The sequence below is a fragment of the Sciurus vulgaris genome (assembly GCF_902686455.1).
Source record: "Sciurus vulgaris genome assembly, chromosome: 11".
NCBI lineage: Eukaryota > Metazoa > Chordata > Mammalia > Rodentia > Sciuridae > Sciurus > Sciurus vulgaris.
The window spans coordinates 70017542-70032593 of NC_136472.1; the positions used below are offsets into that span (position 1 = coordinate 70017542).

The window sequence follows — 15052 nt, forward strand, 5'->3', positions numbered from 1 at the left end:
CTGGGCAACTTAGTGAGACGCTGTCACAAAATTAAAAAAAAAAAAAAAAAAAAGGCTGGGGATGTAGCTCGGTTGTTACGCAGGCCTAGGTTCAATCCCTGGTACAAAAAAAAGAAAGGAAAAAAGAGAAGGTGACATACACAACAGGAAGTCCAGGGGCAGAAAACAGTGGCAGCTGTAGAAGTAGAGGTTCAAGTGTCCTGCCAGGGCAGGGACATCAGGAAATGAATAGAAAGAGATAAAGGGCTAAGAGTTTGCTCTCATATATGGAAGCTAGATACAGAGAAAAAAAGGTTGGGGGGGCGGAATTCTCAGAAAAATAGAAGGGAGACAAAAAGAATAGAGGAAGGGGATCAAGAGGGAGGGAAGAGAGGAGGGCATGGGAAACGAAATCTACAATATTATGCTATGTCCATGTACACAAATACCACAATGAAATTACACCTATATACAATGACAATGCATTATTATTATTATTTAATTCCAGGAATTGAACCCAGGGGTGCTTAACCACTGAGCCAAATTCCCAGCCATTTTATATTTTATTTAGAGACAGGGTCTCTCTAAGTTGCTTAGGGCTTTACTAAGCTGCTGAGGCTGGACTCGAATTTATAATCCCTCTGCCTCAACCTCCAGAGCTGCTGGGATTACAGCCGTGTGCCACTGCTTCCAGCTTGTACTATTATTATTAAAATAATAATAATATAAGGGAAACCAGTAGAGTTAGGCAAGTGGATCAGGGAAGGGAAAAGGAAGGAAAAGAGAAAGTACTGGGGAAGGATGATCAAATTATGTGCATGTACAAATATGGCATAATGAATCTCATTATGTATAATTATGATACATGAATAAAAACATTTAAAAATAAATAAATAAAAAGAAATATTTGAAAGGCATTGCAGAGTAGCACCAATGCTTAATATGTAAGGGTTGGAAAAGGCAGGGAACTAAAGAGATGGTTGAGATTTTTCCTTTGGTGAAAAGACTTCAGAATGGGAAAAAAAGACAAAGTTTCTAGTTCAGAGGATCTGAGGAACTGAGAAGCTCAGGAAGGGCTGATGGATAAAGTTTTACCCAGGAAGTAACACCTAAGTTAAATACTTAAGAGTTGGATGAATAGGGTTTCTACCAAAAGTTAAAATAGGAGAGCATTCTAGGTAAAGCAAAGAGTGTGTGCACAAACTGTACTACATCTTGCAGCAGTGTGCAGTTTTAGGAAGGTTCAACACATGACGAGGATAAGTAGCACCAAACACTAAAATGTGAGGCACTTGCATCATGCTAAAGAATTCAAAATTTTATCCTGTGGTGATGGGAGACAATCGTGGTTTCCAAAGGGAGAGTAAAAGGAAGTACCACGATCAAAACTATGTTTTAGGATGGTAAGTCTATGAAGTACAGACTGGAAAGGTATGGAACAGGAAGTCAATGTAGCATAATAACTAAGAGCATAAAATCTGGAGTTAATTCTGCCTGATTCAAATTGTGGCACTCAAAGCTTATAAGCTGTGCAACCAAGCTGGGCAAGTTATTTTACCTCTTTGTACCCTTAGTTTCCCCATCTGTAAAATGGGAGTAACAGTACTTTCTCAGAGGGTTGTTTACTATGAGGAATTCACAAGTATATATAAAATGTTTAACATAAACTTGGAACAAGGATAAAAGCTAGTTGCTATCAGAGGTTGCAAGTTCATGAGCAGAGGATTGTATCTACATATGATCTAGTATTGATTATGCAATCATGCTCTTCCTTTGGAAACTTTTTTTTTTTTGTACTGGGGATTGAACCCAGGGGCCCTCTACTACTGAGTTATATCCTCTATTTTTTATTTTGACACTGGTTCCTGCTTAGTTGCTGAGGCTGGCCCCAAACTTGCAATCCCCTGCCTCAGCCTCCAAGTCACTGGGATTATAGATGCACACCACTGTGCTGGCAACTTAAAGCTTTCTTTTCCTACCTCTTCACCTAGTTAACTCCAACTTATCCTTCATAACTTGGTTCAAATATTATTTCATCTAAACTGTCCCTAATCCCCTAGAGTAGGTCAAGTCCCTGCTGGGCAGTCTCATAGTACCATATTTCTCTCCTCCACAGCAGTCACTGTTTCTAATTACACTTGTGTTTGATTAATTTCTCTTCTTTCCACTGCCATAAGTTCCATGAAATCACACTGAATTCTTACAACTCAGTACAATGCCGGGAACAGTTTAGTGCTTGATAAGTATTTGTTAAATAAATGAAAGGTTTCAAACTATTTTAAAAGTGAATTCTCTTTAAACGAAATCTTCATATGGAACCTCATTAATACAGATAAAAGTAGGTTTTATATAAAAAGTAGGTGGTTTGAAGTAAAGGATATGAAGCTCAGTTCCCACAGCTTCCAATGGCTCTTGAGTCAGTTCTACAGTCCTATAAAGCTTTTGTAGAATGCAATGTAAAACTGTTCCAAGCAAGAAGAGATGCGTCTGAAGTAAAACTGTGACAAATAAAAATGAATTGATAGCAGGATGCGCGGCACACTTAGCTAATGGGGAAAAAAGGAGAGACATTGGAAAGTTGAACTATCCTATATTATTAAGGCTAAGGTATCTCAATTTTAGAGATAATAAAAATATGGGGAAAAAATGGCCAGTGGCAATTGAAAGCTTTGCCAATTATAAAACATAATTCCAACCATTTGGGAGGCTGAGGCAGGTTTCCAAGTTCAAGGCCAGCCTGGACAACAATTTTGACCCTGACTCAAAATTTTTAAAATAAATAAATAAAAAGGGATAAGGGGGCTGGGGATATAAGTCAGTTGGTAGAGTGCTTGCCTTGCAAGCACAAGGCCCTGGGTTCAATCCCCAGCACCGCAAAAAAAAAAAAGGAGTAAGGGTGTAGTTCATTGGTAGAATAATTGCCTAGCATGCACAAAGTCCTGGGCCCTGGGTTCAAACCCTAGCGCTGCCAAAAAAAAAAAAAAAAAAAAAAAGATTCAAACTCAAAGTCTATCTCACTTCAAAGTTATACATTATGCTATGTGTATTGGCATGAGAGTTAAGTCTTAGACATGGAGCATCTACTGGGATATACAGTTAAAAATAATCAGTAACTGGTGAAAACTATGATTCAGGGCTAGAGACATAGATTCTGGGTCCCATTTGGAACAGCATGAATATAATCAGACGAGAGCCTATGGTAGGATCACACTTGCTTATTAGGCCTTTAAAGGGCTGGTGTATTCATTTGCAATTGAAATTTGTTAATCTTCTACCAAGCATTCTACCTTGCATAGCTCCAGTGGGTGCCAACATTAAGAGAGGAAGTGGGAGACTTCAGAAGAAATTCCAGAGGGAACTCCTTTCCGGTCCTTCACCTTACTTCCATTTAAGAAGGTTTTTTGTTTGTTTGTTTGTTTGTTTTTAACAGAAAGCCAACAACCGCACTAGTGTCAATAATAAAAATGAGACAGTATAGGAGGTTAAGAGACTGGATTTGAGGGTCAATCTTCATTTTAGCTTCTTAGTTCAGGTTCACATCTCCTCCTGATTGGGATTCAATGGTCCTTACCCAAACAACCAGCATTTGTGAATGGCTCTTTATCACTGACAAAGTGTTTCACAGCTCTGCAGGGTAGGCATTATTATTTACACTTTGCCAAAGAGGAAAAAGTTCAGAAAAGTTAAGTACCATGCCTAAGGTCACATAGCTAAAAAGCAACAGGACTGTGATGCAACTCTGATTTTCTCTGGCTCCTAACCTGGAGCTCTTTCAAGCAGACTCATGCAAGAAACCTTGAGCCACCCACCCACTTACAAACTGCCATCCCTATGTACATTTTCACTGTGTTTAAAAAGAAAACTGCAGAGGCAATGGTGACTAGAAAAGGACTAGTGGTATGCTGGTAATGTTCTGTTTCTTGACGCAGGCACTAGTTACACAGGTATATTCACTTTTTGGAAAGCCATTAAGCTATATACTCTGTACTTTTCAATATTATGATATACTTTAATTTTTTAAAAACACCATGCAGTAAGCATGGTGGCACATGCGTGTAATCCCAGCTACTGGAGAGGCTGAGGCAGGAAGACTACAAGTTCAAGGCCAATCTGGGCAATTCAGAGAGCCCCTGTCTCAAAACAAAATAATATTTTAAAAGGATTAGGGTTGTAACAGTGGTAGAGTGCCTGTCTAGCATGCATGAAGCCCAGAATTCAATCCCCAGTACCTCAAAAATTAAATTAAATTAAAATAAAAACAAAAATGAAATGAAGTGAAATAAAATAAAATAAAAACAAGAAAACACCAGGCAAATTTAAGATAGCAAGTTTAAGAACTCAGGAATCTATTTACCTAACTTCTCAAATAACAGCTATAGAGGACATTTACCAGTTAAACAAGGATGCACAAAATCCTCCCATACTGAAATAATATACCTACCTACTTCTCCCCATCTAGAACATCTTGGTAATGTGACTGAATGTGATGGAACTGGAATCAAGGGAAGGAAAAAAAAAAAAAAAAAGCCATTGGAAAGTTGAACTATCCTACATAATCAATGCTAAGGTATCTCAATTTCAGAGATAATAAAAATGTGAAGAAAACAAAAGGCCAATGGCAATTGAAAGCTTCAACAGTTATAAAATGCATCCCAAATTCAGTGTTTAAAAAGTAAAACAGAAAAGTATTTTCAAATAAATGAAATAACAACCTTCTGATCTCAATAGGTAATCTCAATAGGTGTGGGCTCACAGATTTGTACAATGTATCTCCTTGTACAAATTCTGTTTCACAGATAAGGCAAGACTAAGGTCCTCACTTAACAGTTGTTAAACAACTTTATTAAAGTTCACACATAAGAAAGCTAAGAACTACAATGACAATGCTTCCCTAACAGAAGCCCAAGAGAAGTCCTTGCATAGTAACTATTTTTGCTTTCATAATGCTTTACTTCATTAACTCACTGAAGAATAAATGTCACCTATTAAAAATCAATTAAGATAAAAAGATGTTTAGGAAACTTCCTTTCTTGCTTACACAAGTTTGTTTTCCTTGTTCTCCAAAACCAATGAGGCTACATGAAGTCAGACAAAAGACAAAGTTAATCTCCCAGCCCCTTTCCATTCCTCTGCAAGTCCTCCCACAAGATGAGAGGAGGTAACATATTTTTCCATGCCCTCTCAAAACATAAGTACAAATACATCAGAAAGGGATTTTTGTTGTTGTTGTTGTTGTTTTTTAATCTTTAGAATACTAGGTTTACACTTTATACATTGTTCTACAACTTGTTTATCTCACTAAGTAATTTTATCAACCTCTCTTTAGGTGTCAATAAATAAAATCCTAACTCATACCTTTAAAAAGCTGCTATAAAGAAAATGACACAATGTGTTCACATATTGTCCTATTGATGGATGTGGCTGTTTTCTTTCCTTTTTGAGTCAGGGTCTCACTATATTGCCCAAACTGGCCTCAGGTGATCCTCTTGCCTCAGTCTCCTGAGACTAGAGGGTGTGTACTACTATGCTCAGTAAAAAGGTTTTCTTCAATCTGCTGCCATTTCAAACAAACGCTATAATGAATAGCCTTGTATATATTTCTTTTTAAATAAAAGAAAGCTATTTCTACACACTTTCCTTGTTGCCCCATGTTCTGATTCCTCCCTTTCCTATCATCCCTGCTTTCTTTGCCCAGAGAATTATCCTCAGGGTCCAGTATGATAACAGAGGAAAAAGAATTAGGAAGATATCAAAACATGAGGTGAAAGTTACTGGTGGGAGACTAGAACTGGCCTGCTTGGCTGCCTCTCCCTGCCACCTGGCACATGCTACCTCCTCTCCCCTCACATGTGCTCCCATTCTGGTCTCTCGGCAGCTCCTTCCAACTCAACTGATGTGGGCAGCACTGGCTTGGGGAATTAATCCTACTTTGTCATTCCTGTCCCTGGCAAGTGCAGACAAGCCCACCAACTACCTGAACAATTGGGACAGAGGAAGAACACATTATCGCTGTGAAGTAATAAAATACATAAATATATAGAGTAGAATGCAAAACTCCCATTCACTAAGCCTTAACCCACATTCACCAATACATTCCCCTCCTCAGAATGGACCACTGTTGAAAGTTTCGCATACAACCTTTCAGACTTTTCCTAAGCACATCCACACACAAGCACACACATACACTACACACTCTATATGCCTGTCCTTATACTGTATAATTGTTCTGTAAACTGCCCTTTTCATTTAAAAATTTAACATTTTTTCATACTAGTGTATATGTATGTATACATACACACAACAAATATATACAGTGGATTCCCCACATTCTTAAAACTTTGAGAAAAATCCAAGAGTTAGGATGTACCCCAACTTTATTCTCCCATTTTGCTACATCTATATACATTTAGTTTGTTCATAGTGTTTTGTCAAGACAAAGCATGCTGCATTGATAATACTGGAATACACCTCTTTTTATACATAAGCTAGTATTTCTCTAGGATATTTACAAAAAGTGGAGATAATGTGTCGAAAAGCTTGTACATTGCCAACTGTAAACAACCGCCAAAAAGGTACAAGTTTGTAGTTTCACCAACAAAGTATAAAGCTTCCTGTTTCTATACCTATAGGCAGATTTTTTTTTAAATTTTACTGATATAAAAGATAAAAGACAATGTATTATTGTTTTAACTTATATTTTCCTGATTTCCAGAATAGTTAAACATCTATTCATATGTGCAATTATTCATTCTTATCCTGACCTCCACCAGTACTGAGGATTGACCCCAGGGGTGCTCTACCACTGAGCTACACCCTCAGGCCTTTTTGAGACCAGGTCTTGCTAAGTTACTGAGGCTGGTCTCCAACTTGGCTCAGTCTTCCAAGTAACTGGTCATTCTTATTTCTTATGTAGGTATTACCACTTTGATTTTAAACAGGAAAGCTCAGAGAGGAAAAGGTGACATAGTAAGTAGCAAACATCAAAGCTAAGTATTTTTAACCATTTCTTATTAAAGTTAGGTCTCTGACTGTCAAGTATACCTCCCACTACCTACTGGTCAGCAAACTATAGCCTATAGGCCAACAGCCCATGTTTTATAAATCAAATTTTACCACACCCACTCATTTACCTATTATCTATAGCTACTTTCATTCTCTATGGCAGAGGTTAGAAGCTGTGATCATATGGTCTGCAAAGCCTAAAACATTTATTTCTTGGCCGGGACTGGGGCAGTAGCTCAGTTGTAGAACATTTGCCCAGCATATGTGAGTCACGGGGTTCGATCCTCAGCACCACATAAAAATAAATAAATAAAATAAAGGTATTGTGTCTGTCTACAACTATGAAATATCTTTAAAAAACCATTTATTTCTTGGGTCTAAATAATAACAACCACCACCCATATTTAACATCTAAAGAAAAGCTTTTCGATGGCCAACTGACTACAGTGTGGTTATGTTACAGAGTGGCTTATTTTCAAATGAATTTATATGCAGTATTGATCTGATACATAATATTGAAGGAAAGAGCTCAGAAACACAAAGTCAAAAGACATACTTCTACTAGGATGCAACACTACTCGAAAGGGTTTCCTATGAGCTACTCTTCATCTTTGTTTCTTTATTTCAACTAATGGGAAACAGATCTGGTTCTTATTGTCCTTCAGTGACTTTGACAAGTTTTGTGGCTCCCACCCACATACCACAGTAATATAAAACCAACTCAAGCCCTGCTATGTCTGCTGCTAAACATCTCAACACATCCCAACCCAACACAGCTCTCTCCTTTGCTTTCACTTAGTAGAGGGAAGATTCACTAGGAAGCAGTTAAAAATTTCCAGCATGTCAAGCTCCTGCCAAGAGAGGGCCCTGACCCTCCCTTGTGGGAAAGACAGGCTGATTCTGATTCTCCCCTCTCCATCCTAGCCTTCTGAAGATCCTGGGCACAAAGGTAAGAGGTCTGTTCTCCTGAGAATTTTAGGCTGTTCAGCTCTTACAGGCCTGACAGGGAAGGTGCCATCATCTACATTTCACAAATAGGGACACTGAGGGTGACTCTTTTCCTTTTATTTCCCAAGATCATTCAGTTAAATAGGGTTTCATATCACTGATCCCTCTAATTTCTCCTACCATCCTCTCCCAAATTTTGATTTTATGTAATAATGGGAACGAAACGTCATACTCTTCAAGAAAGTGAACTTAATCATTAAAGAAAGAACAGTGCATTTTCTCTTACAAATAAGCAAGCACTACTATCAATTCTCTGGATACCTATTAAGAACCTTTAAAATGTTCATATTCAAACATTAGACTAAATTAAATAAGCCAGATACTGAAGAACAAATTTGCATTTGTGTATGTGAGTGTACATTTTCCTGGGATTGAACACAGGGTTTTGCACATGATAGGCAAGTGGCCCCACCAGGGAGCTCCATCTCCAGCCCTTTTTATTTTGAAACAAGGTTTAAGTAGCCCAGGCTGGTCTCAAAGTTGTGATCCTCCTGCCTCAATCTCTCAAGTAGCTGAGATTACAGCCCTGCCACCTCACTGAGCCTCAAATGGATACTGTATCATCTCACTTAAGAGGTGGGCAAACTCATAGAGACAAAAAATAAAACTTGGCACAGGGGTGCATGCCTATAATCCCAGAGGCTCAGGAGGCTGAGGCAGGAGGATCTCAAGTTCAAAACCAGCCTCAGCAAAAGCAACTCAGTGAGACCCTGTCTCTAAATAAAATACAAGATAGGCCTGGGGAATGTGGCTCAGTGATCAAGTGCCCCTGAATTCAATTCCTGGTACCAAAGTGGAGAAAAAAAATAGACTGGTTAATGGTTACAGTGTTTCTGTTTGGGGGTGATTAAAAGTTTCAAAAATAGTTGTACAACATTGTAAAAAAAAAAATTATATATACATATATAAATATAGATAAATATATATAAAATCTTATAAATATCTATATATAATATTATATATATAAAATATTTTGTATGTTTATATACATTATATATATATATATATATATATATTTGGGGGGGAGTTGTACTGGGGATTGAACCCAGAGGCATTTTACCACTAAATTACATACCCAGCCCTTTTTATTTTGTATTTTGAGACAGGGTCTTACTAAGTTGCTGAGTCTGGTCTGGAATTTACAATCCTCGTACTTCAGCTTCCTGAGTTGGTGAGACTACAGGCTTGTGCCTCTGTGCCTGGTGTGAATATTATTAATGCCACTGAAATCTGTACTTTAACAAGTTAAGAAGTTGGGGTTGTGGTTCAGTGGTAGAGCGCTTATCTGGCACATGTGAGGCACTGGTTCAATCCTCAGCACCATATATAAATAAATAAATAAGTGAAGATATTGTGTTTAAAAAAAGCTAGAATGGTAAATTTTATTGTAAATATATATTTACATAAGCATATATTACAATATGGATTATTATTTATAAAACATGTAAATATATGCATTTACAAATATATGTAAATTTATATGTACATATATATGCATATATCCAATTTTTTAAAAATAATGTAATAAAAAAACATTTTAATTGTATACTTTAAACGCATGAACTGTACGATACGTGAATTTATATCCCCAAAAGCAGTTTTCAAAAAGACAATAAAAGTCAAGCATGTGTCACAGGACTGTAATCTCAGTGACTCAGGAGGCTGAGGCAGGAGGATCGAAAGTTCAAAGCCAGCCTTAGCAATTTAGCAAGGCCCTAAGTAACTTGACAAGACCCTGTCTCGAAATAAAAAATAAAAAGGGCTGGGGATGTAGCTCAGTGGTAAAGTGCCCTTGGATTCAATCCCCAGTATGGAAAAAAAAAAAAAAGACAATAAAAAAATAAGTAGAAGGGAGGTTACCAGGGGCAGGAGAATAGTACTGACTGTTGCACAATGTAAGTATACTTAATGCCACTGAACTGAACTATTCACTGTAAAATAGTTAGAAAGAAATTTTAAGTTACATTTTTAAAAAAAATTTTTTAGTTGTTAATGGACCTTTATTTTATTTGTTGATTGACTGATTTATATGTGGTGCTGAGAATTGAACCCAGTGCCTCAAGCATGCTAGGCAAGCACTCTAGCACTGAGCCACAATCCCGGGCCCTGTTACATATTTTACTTTTTTTTTTTTTTTTTCAGTGGTGGGATTGAACCCAGGGGCTAGCAAATGCTAGCAAACACAAACACTCTAGAACTGAGCTACCAAAAAAAAATTTTTTGTGGAACTGGAGATTGAACCCAGGGCCTCATACATGCTAGGCAAGCACTCTCCCATTGAACTGTAGTCAAAGGTCCCTACCAAAATTTTTTAAATGCAGGATTTTTTTAAAAATTATATTCTTTGATCAAATAATTCCATTGATTGCAGTAACAGTTTAGGAAATAATATGAAATACAATGACATATGTAATCGACGGAATCATTTATCATGAAAAGCTTAAAAAAATAGCCACATGCAGTGGCACACACCAATAATCCCAGCGGCTTAGGAGGCTGAGGCAGGAGGACCTCAAGTTCAAACCAGCCTCAACAAAAACCAGGCACTAAACAACTCAGTGAGACCCTGTCTCTAAATAAAATACAAAACAGGGCCAGGGATGTGGTTCAGTAGTGAGTGCCCCTGAGTTCAATCCCAAGTACCAAAAATAAATAAAAATAAATAAAGGTATTGTGTCCATCTACAACTAAAAAAATTGTTTTAATAAAAAAAATTAGGATACATCCACATGACAAAATCTTATGCAGTCATTAAAAATGTGTATTTGGCTATTGGGGACCGAACACAAGGGTGCTTTAGCACTAAGCTACATCACCAGTTCTTTTTTTTTTTTTTTGGGGGGGGTGCAGGGTTTCATTAAATTGCTCAGGGTCTTGAGGAGCTAAGTTGCTGAAGCTGGCCTTGAACTTGTGATCCTGTGATTCTCCTGCCTCAACTTTCAAAGTTGCTGGGACAGCAGGTATGCACCATTGCACCTGGGAAAAATGTTTTAAATAATTTTAAAGACATGGAGAGATACTCAAGAAATATTGTTGGGCTGGGGATGTAGCTCAGTGGTAAAGCACTTGCCTAGCATGTTTGAGGTCCTGAGTTTGATCCCCAACGACATACACAAATACCCATATACATGAATAAGAAATGTTGAATTTAAAAAGCAGGATGTAAAACTATTATGGCATGACTCCTATTTATTTAATATTTCTCTGTTTATTTATAATAATTTGGGTTCTCACTATGATGCCCAGGCTGGCTTTGAACTCCTGAGTTCAACTGATCCCCTTAACTCAGTCTCCCAAGTAGCTGGGATCACAGGTGTGGCACCATTGCTCCTGGCTTGTATTTTTCGTATTTCCAACAATTGATAGTATTTTTCTCTCAGGTTCAAAAAGATAAGTTTTGTCTGCAGTCTGTAATCAATAGCTCCCCACCACGAGAAATTTTTATCCTCAAAGGATTCACAGTAGTAAGCAACCCACTAGCAAGAAAACTGTACATTAATGAACATGACCTAAGAAAGCCATCTTTGGGGCTAGGGAGCTCACTTAGAAGGGAAACAGCTCTGACCACTTTTGTCTTCCTGCTTTTGGAGCATTTAGTAACTATAACTGAGAAATCAGTACCCAAATGTGAGATGCCTGGCAAACTTTCTACTGTAAGAACCAGGACCACCTTCTCAACCCTAAAACTTAAGGCCATTGCTTAAAAACAGACCAAGACCTAAGTAATGTGGATTGGATCACATTATTCTGTACATCAAAAAGATTCAATGGCTAATTCCAAACAGGTCAAAACCCAAATCCCTTGAAGAACTTAAGGTTCTTCAAGATCCAGCATTCCAACTTCCTTTCCCAGCCTCATTTCAAGATATTGTCTATACCAGGCACATTTTTTCCAAACATGCTATGCATTTTTTATGCTGTCTTTGCACACGATGTGACCTCCCTGAAATGTCCAGTCTTCTAAACCTGTTGAACTCCTATCCATCTTTATAACCTGGCTCAAATGTTCTCGTGTGCCTTCCCACAACTCTTCTGTCCTTTATACACTCCCATCCTGCTTCCTTCTCTACACACTTTACTTCATTCCACCATGTTTCAACTGACAAAGCTCCCAGAGGGTTGAAACCATCTTACTCAGCTCTACTCCCCACAACATTTGCACACAGATGGTATTAAATAATGTTACTAAGTGACAGCCAGCAGGCTCTTATCTAGCAAATTCCTTCAGAGAGGCAACCAGTGATGCCAACTGGTCAAATATGATAGTCCCTCTGATTTCAAGTCATATACTTAAAAGGCATGAGTAACAGGCAGAAAATGTCATGGGCCTGCCACTTTAAGGGGATTGGCAAGCTGGACTGTGTTTATACAATGCTAATTAAAACTAAAGGGCACTGAGGGGAAGAAGTGAAATAGGGAGATTAAGAGGTGTAGATTCTACAGGTCAACTCCTCTTCAGTTAGGAACCCATATCTTCTAGTGAGCTCACTAAGCAGCCTATTCTCTCTTGTGGGGTCGTCCACAAGATCTAATGATTGAAAAGCAACTGATTATGTCACTTTGTCTCTCCAGCAACTGGCTCTGCTCTTGGGCATTTAACTTCTAATTGTGGTTACATGGGGCTTTTTCTCTAAATGAATCCTACTGCACCATTCAAAGAATTCCTTTAAAGAAAAGTGTGAAATTAACAACAGCAGGGAAGAAAGTCTTTCAATCCTCTAAATCACAGTATACATACTATCCATTTTGATGAAAGTCACACCCCCCCCCCTCCTTTAAACAATAGGTCCTCCCAAGGAGAGGCTTCTCTGGGCACCAGCCTGTCCTGTGATTGTTTTTCAGGCGAAAGCTTCCAGTGCCTGCTTCTCATTAAACAGCTACTTCATGTTTGATCACCCAGCTGTGACTGCTGACTGCAAGTTGTAAGGAGTCACTATAATTTAGGGGTAAAAAGGAAATTCCACTCCTACCCACAGTAGTCAAGCAGCTTCTCACAAACAGTTCTCCACCTTGAATCTCCTTAGGCCTACCTGATTTTCAGATCCAGCATCTCTTAACCCTTTCAACATAAAAATGAAGGAAACCAAGACAATAAGAAAGGGAATTGCAAATACTCATACAGTGACAAAGTTTTTTGCTGTTTTGGCAAAGGGGATTTAGTGACTGAATCTTTTGACCAAGATGCCTAAAACCTCAATGTTTTATCAACAAGAACATCATTTACAGGAATAGATTCCAGGGTACTATAATTCACCTAATTTGAGTGTGGTTACCTTAACAGCTCCTCTTTTGACCCCACCCTCCAGTCCTCCAGCCTAGCCCAACCCTTGTTCAAACTTACAACTGCTGACAAAAAAAAAAAAAAAAAAAAAAAATCAAAGAAGTGACTTAATAATTTAATACATCACTTCTTCATTTCTTCTATAAAAGACTATAGCTATCCAGCCATCTGCTTCAACCACACCACCTGGGGATCATCCTGGCTGACTCCGGGAACTAGTAAGCATTAGCTGCCAACCTGAGCCTGAAAATTCCTAAGTCCTGTCTGTGGAACTGCAGTGGCTCCTCAGCTGCAATTTCCTGTAACAAAATGTTCCAAACCCCCTTTCAACTCTCAAACATTTGTGATTTGGGAGGATTACCAGGAGAAAGGCTAATATTCTCTATACTATCTAGTCACTCTGACCCAGAAGCAAGTATAATGCACAGTGAGTATAAAGGAAAGTGACTCCTTTTTAGCAAACAGTTCCCATCCTACTAAACCAAATGAAAAACATAATCAAAATAGACTCCTTAGCTGTGTATGGTGGCACACCCCCATAATCCCAGAGACTCCAGAGGTTGAGGTAACTTAGTGAGACACTGTGTCAAAATTTAAAAATATAAAAATGGGTTAAGGCGGGGGCTCAGTGGTAGAGTGCTTGCGTAGCATGTGTGAGGCACTGGATGCGATTCTCAGCACTACATATAAATAAGTTAATTAATTAAAGGTCCATTTAAAAAATATTTTTAAAATAAGCACAAAAAAAAAAAGATTGGACAATGAATCAAACACCATTACCCTATGTAAATGTATAATTACACAAATGGTACGCCTTTACTTCATGTACAAACAGAAACATGTATCCCATTTGTTTACAATAAAAATAAATTTTAAAATAAATAAATAAATAAATAAATATACATTACCCTATGGAGAAAAAAAAAAAGGTTGGGGAAGAAGCTCAGAGGTAGTGTGTGGGTCGATCCCCAATACCAAAAAAAAATCAAAAGTCTCCTTAAGAAGGCATTAACTTACTCTAGGAAGTTATCACTGCTCAAAATATCTACAAACCATTTCTTTAGGAATGACTTTAAACACTATTCCACGTGAGATACAGAAAAAATTAAGTCTTACTTTTTTATAGTCACACTTCATTCTTCACACACACATACACACACACAAAGTATTGCCTTGCTTGGTTCTTTTTTTTTTTTTTTCCTGTGGTGCTGGGAATTGAACCCAGGACCTTGTGCTTGCGAGGCGTGCACTCTACCAACTGAGCTATCTCCCCAGCCCTGCCTTGCCTGATTCTTTGGCTCATAGTATCTACTGCTATTTGCAAAAATTGACTGGACCAAGCAAAAGTGAAGATTTGGTACCTCTAAGGATACTCAAAAGGCTAGCTTGGAAGTCAAAATGTTCTAAGTACCAGCAGCATGCCAGAATAAATGTAAAGCTGAGAACCCACTTATTTTGAGGGGGACAAACTTACAAACATTGTAATTATCCCACAATTACAATGGATATGTACAGTACAATCATACATTCTATAATCATGAATTTTGACCCTGAAAAAATTTCTAAGATCATATAATCCAAATGTCCATTTTTACATATGAGAAAACTTCAGTCCACTGAAGTTAGGCAATTTGTCCCGGGTCAAATTAGTTAGCAAGAGTCAGGACTAGAAAATTCAGATATCCCGTCTCCCAGCAAAAAACACCACCACATATTTATCCAGACAGCTTCCTCTTTCAGCTCCTAACTTCTGTCTTTCATTCCCCTGGGAAATAATTTGGA

General features: G+C 37.9%; 2 protein-coding genes across 4 annotated transcripts in view; one reads left to right on the plus strand and one right to left on the minus strand.

Annotated features, from left to right (window-relative positions):
- Nucleotides 1–15052, minus strand: part of NUMA1 (nuclear mitotic apparatus protein 1) — a 68999-nt gene that overhangs the window by 44309 nt on the left and 9638 nt on the right. The gene's annotated exons all lie outside the window — the stretch shown is intronic.
- The window catches only part of LRRC51 (leucine rich repeat containing 51), a 44297-nt gene that overhangs the window by 5397 nt on the left and 23848 nt on the right, over nucleotides 1–15052 (plus strand). The gene's annotated exons all lie outside the window — the stretch shown is intronic.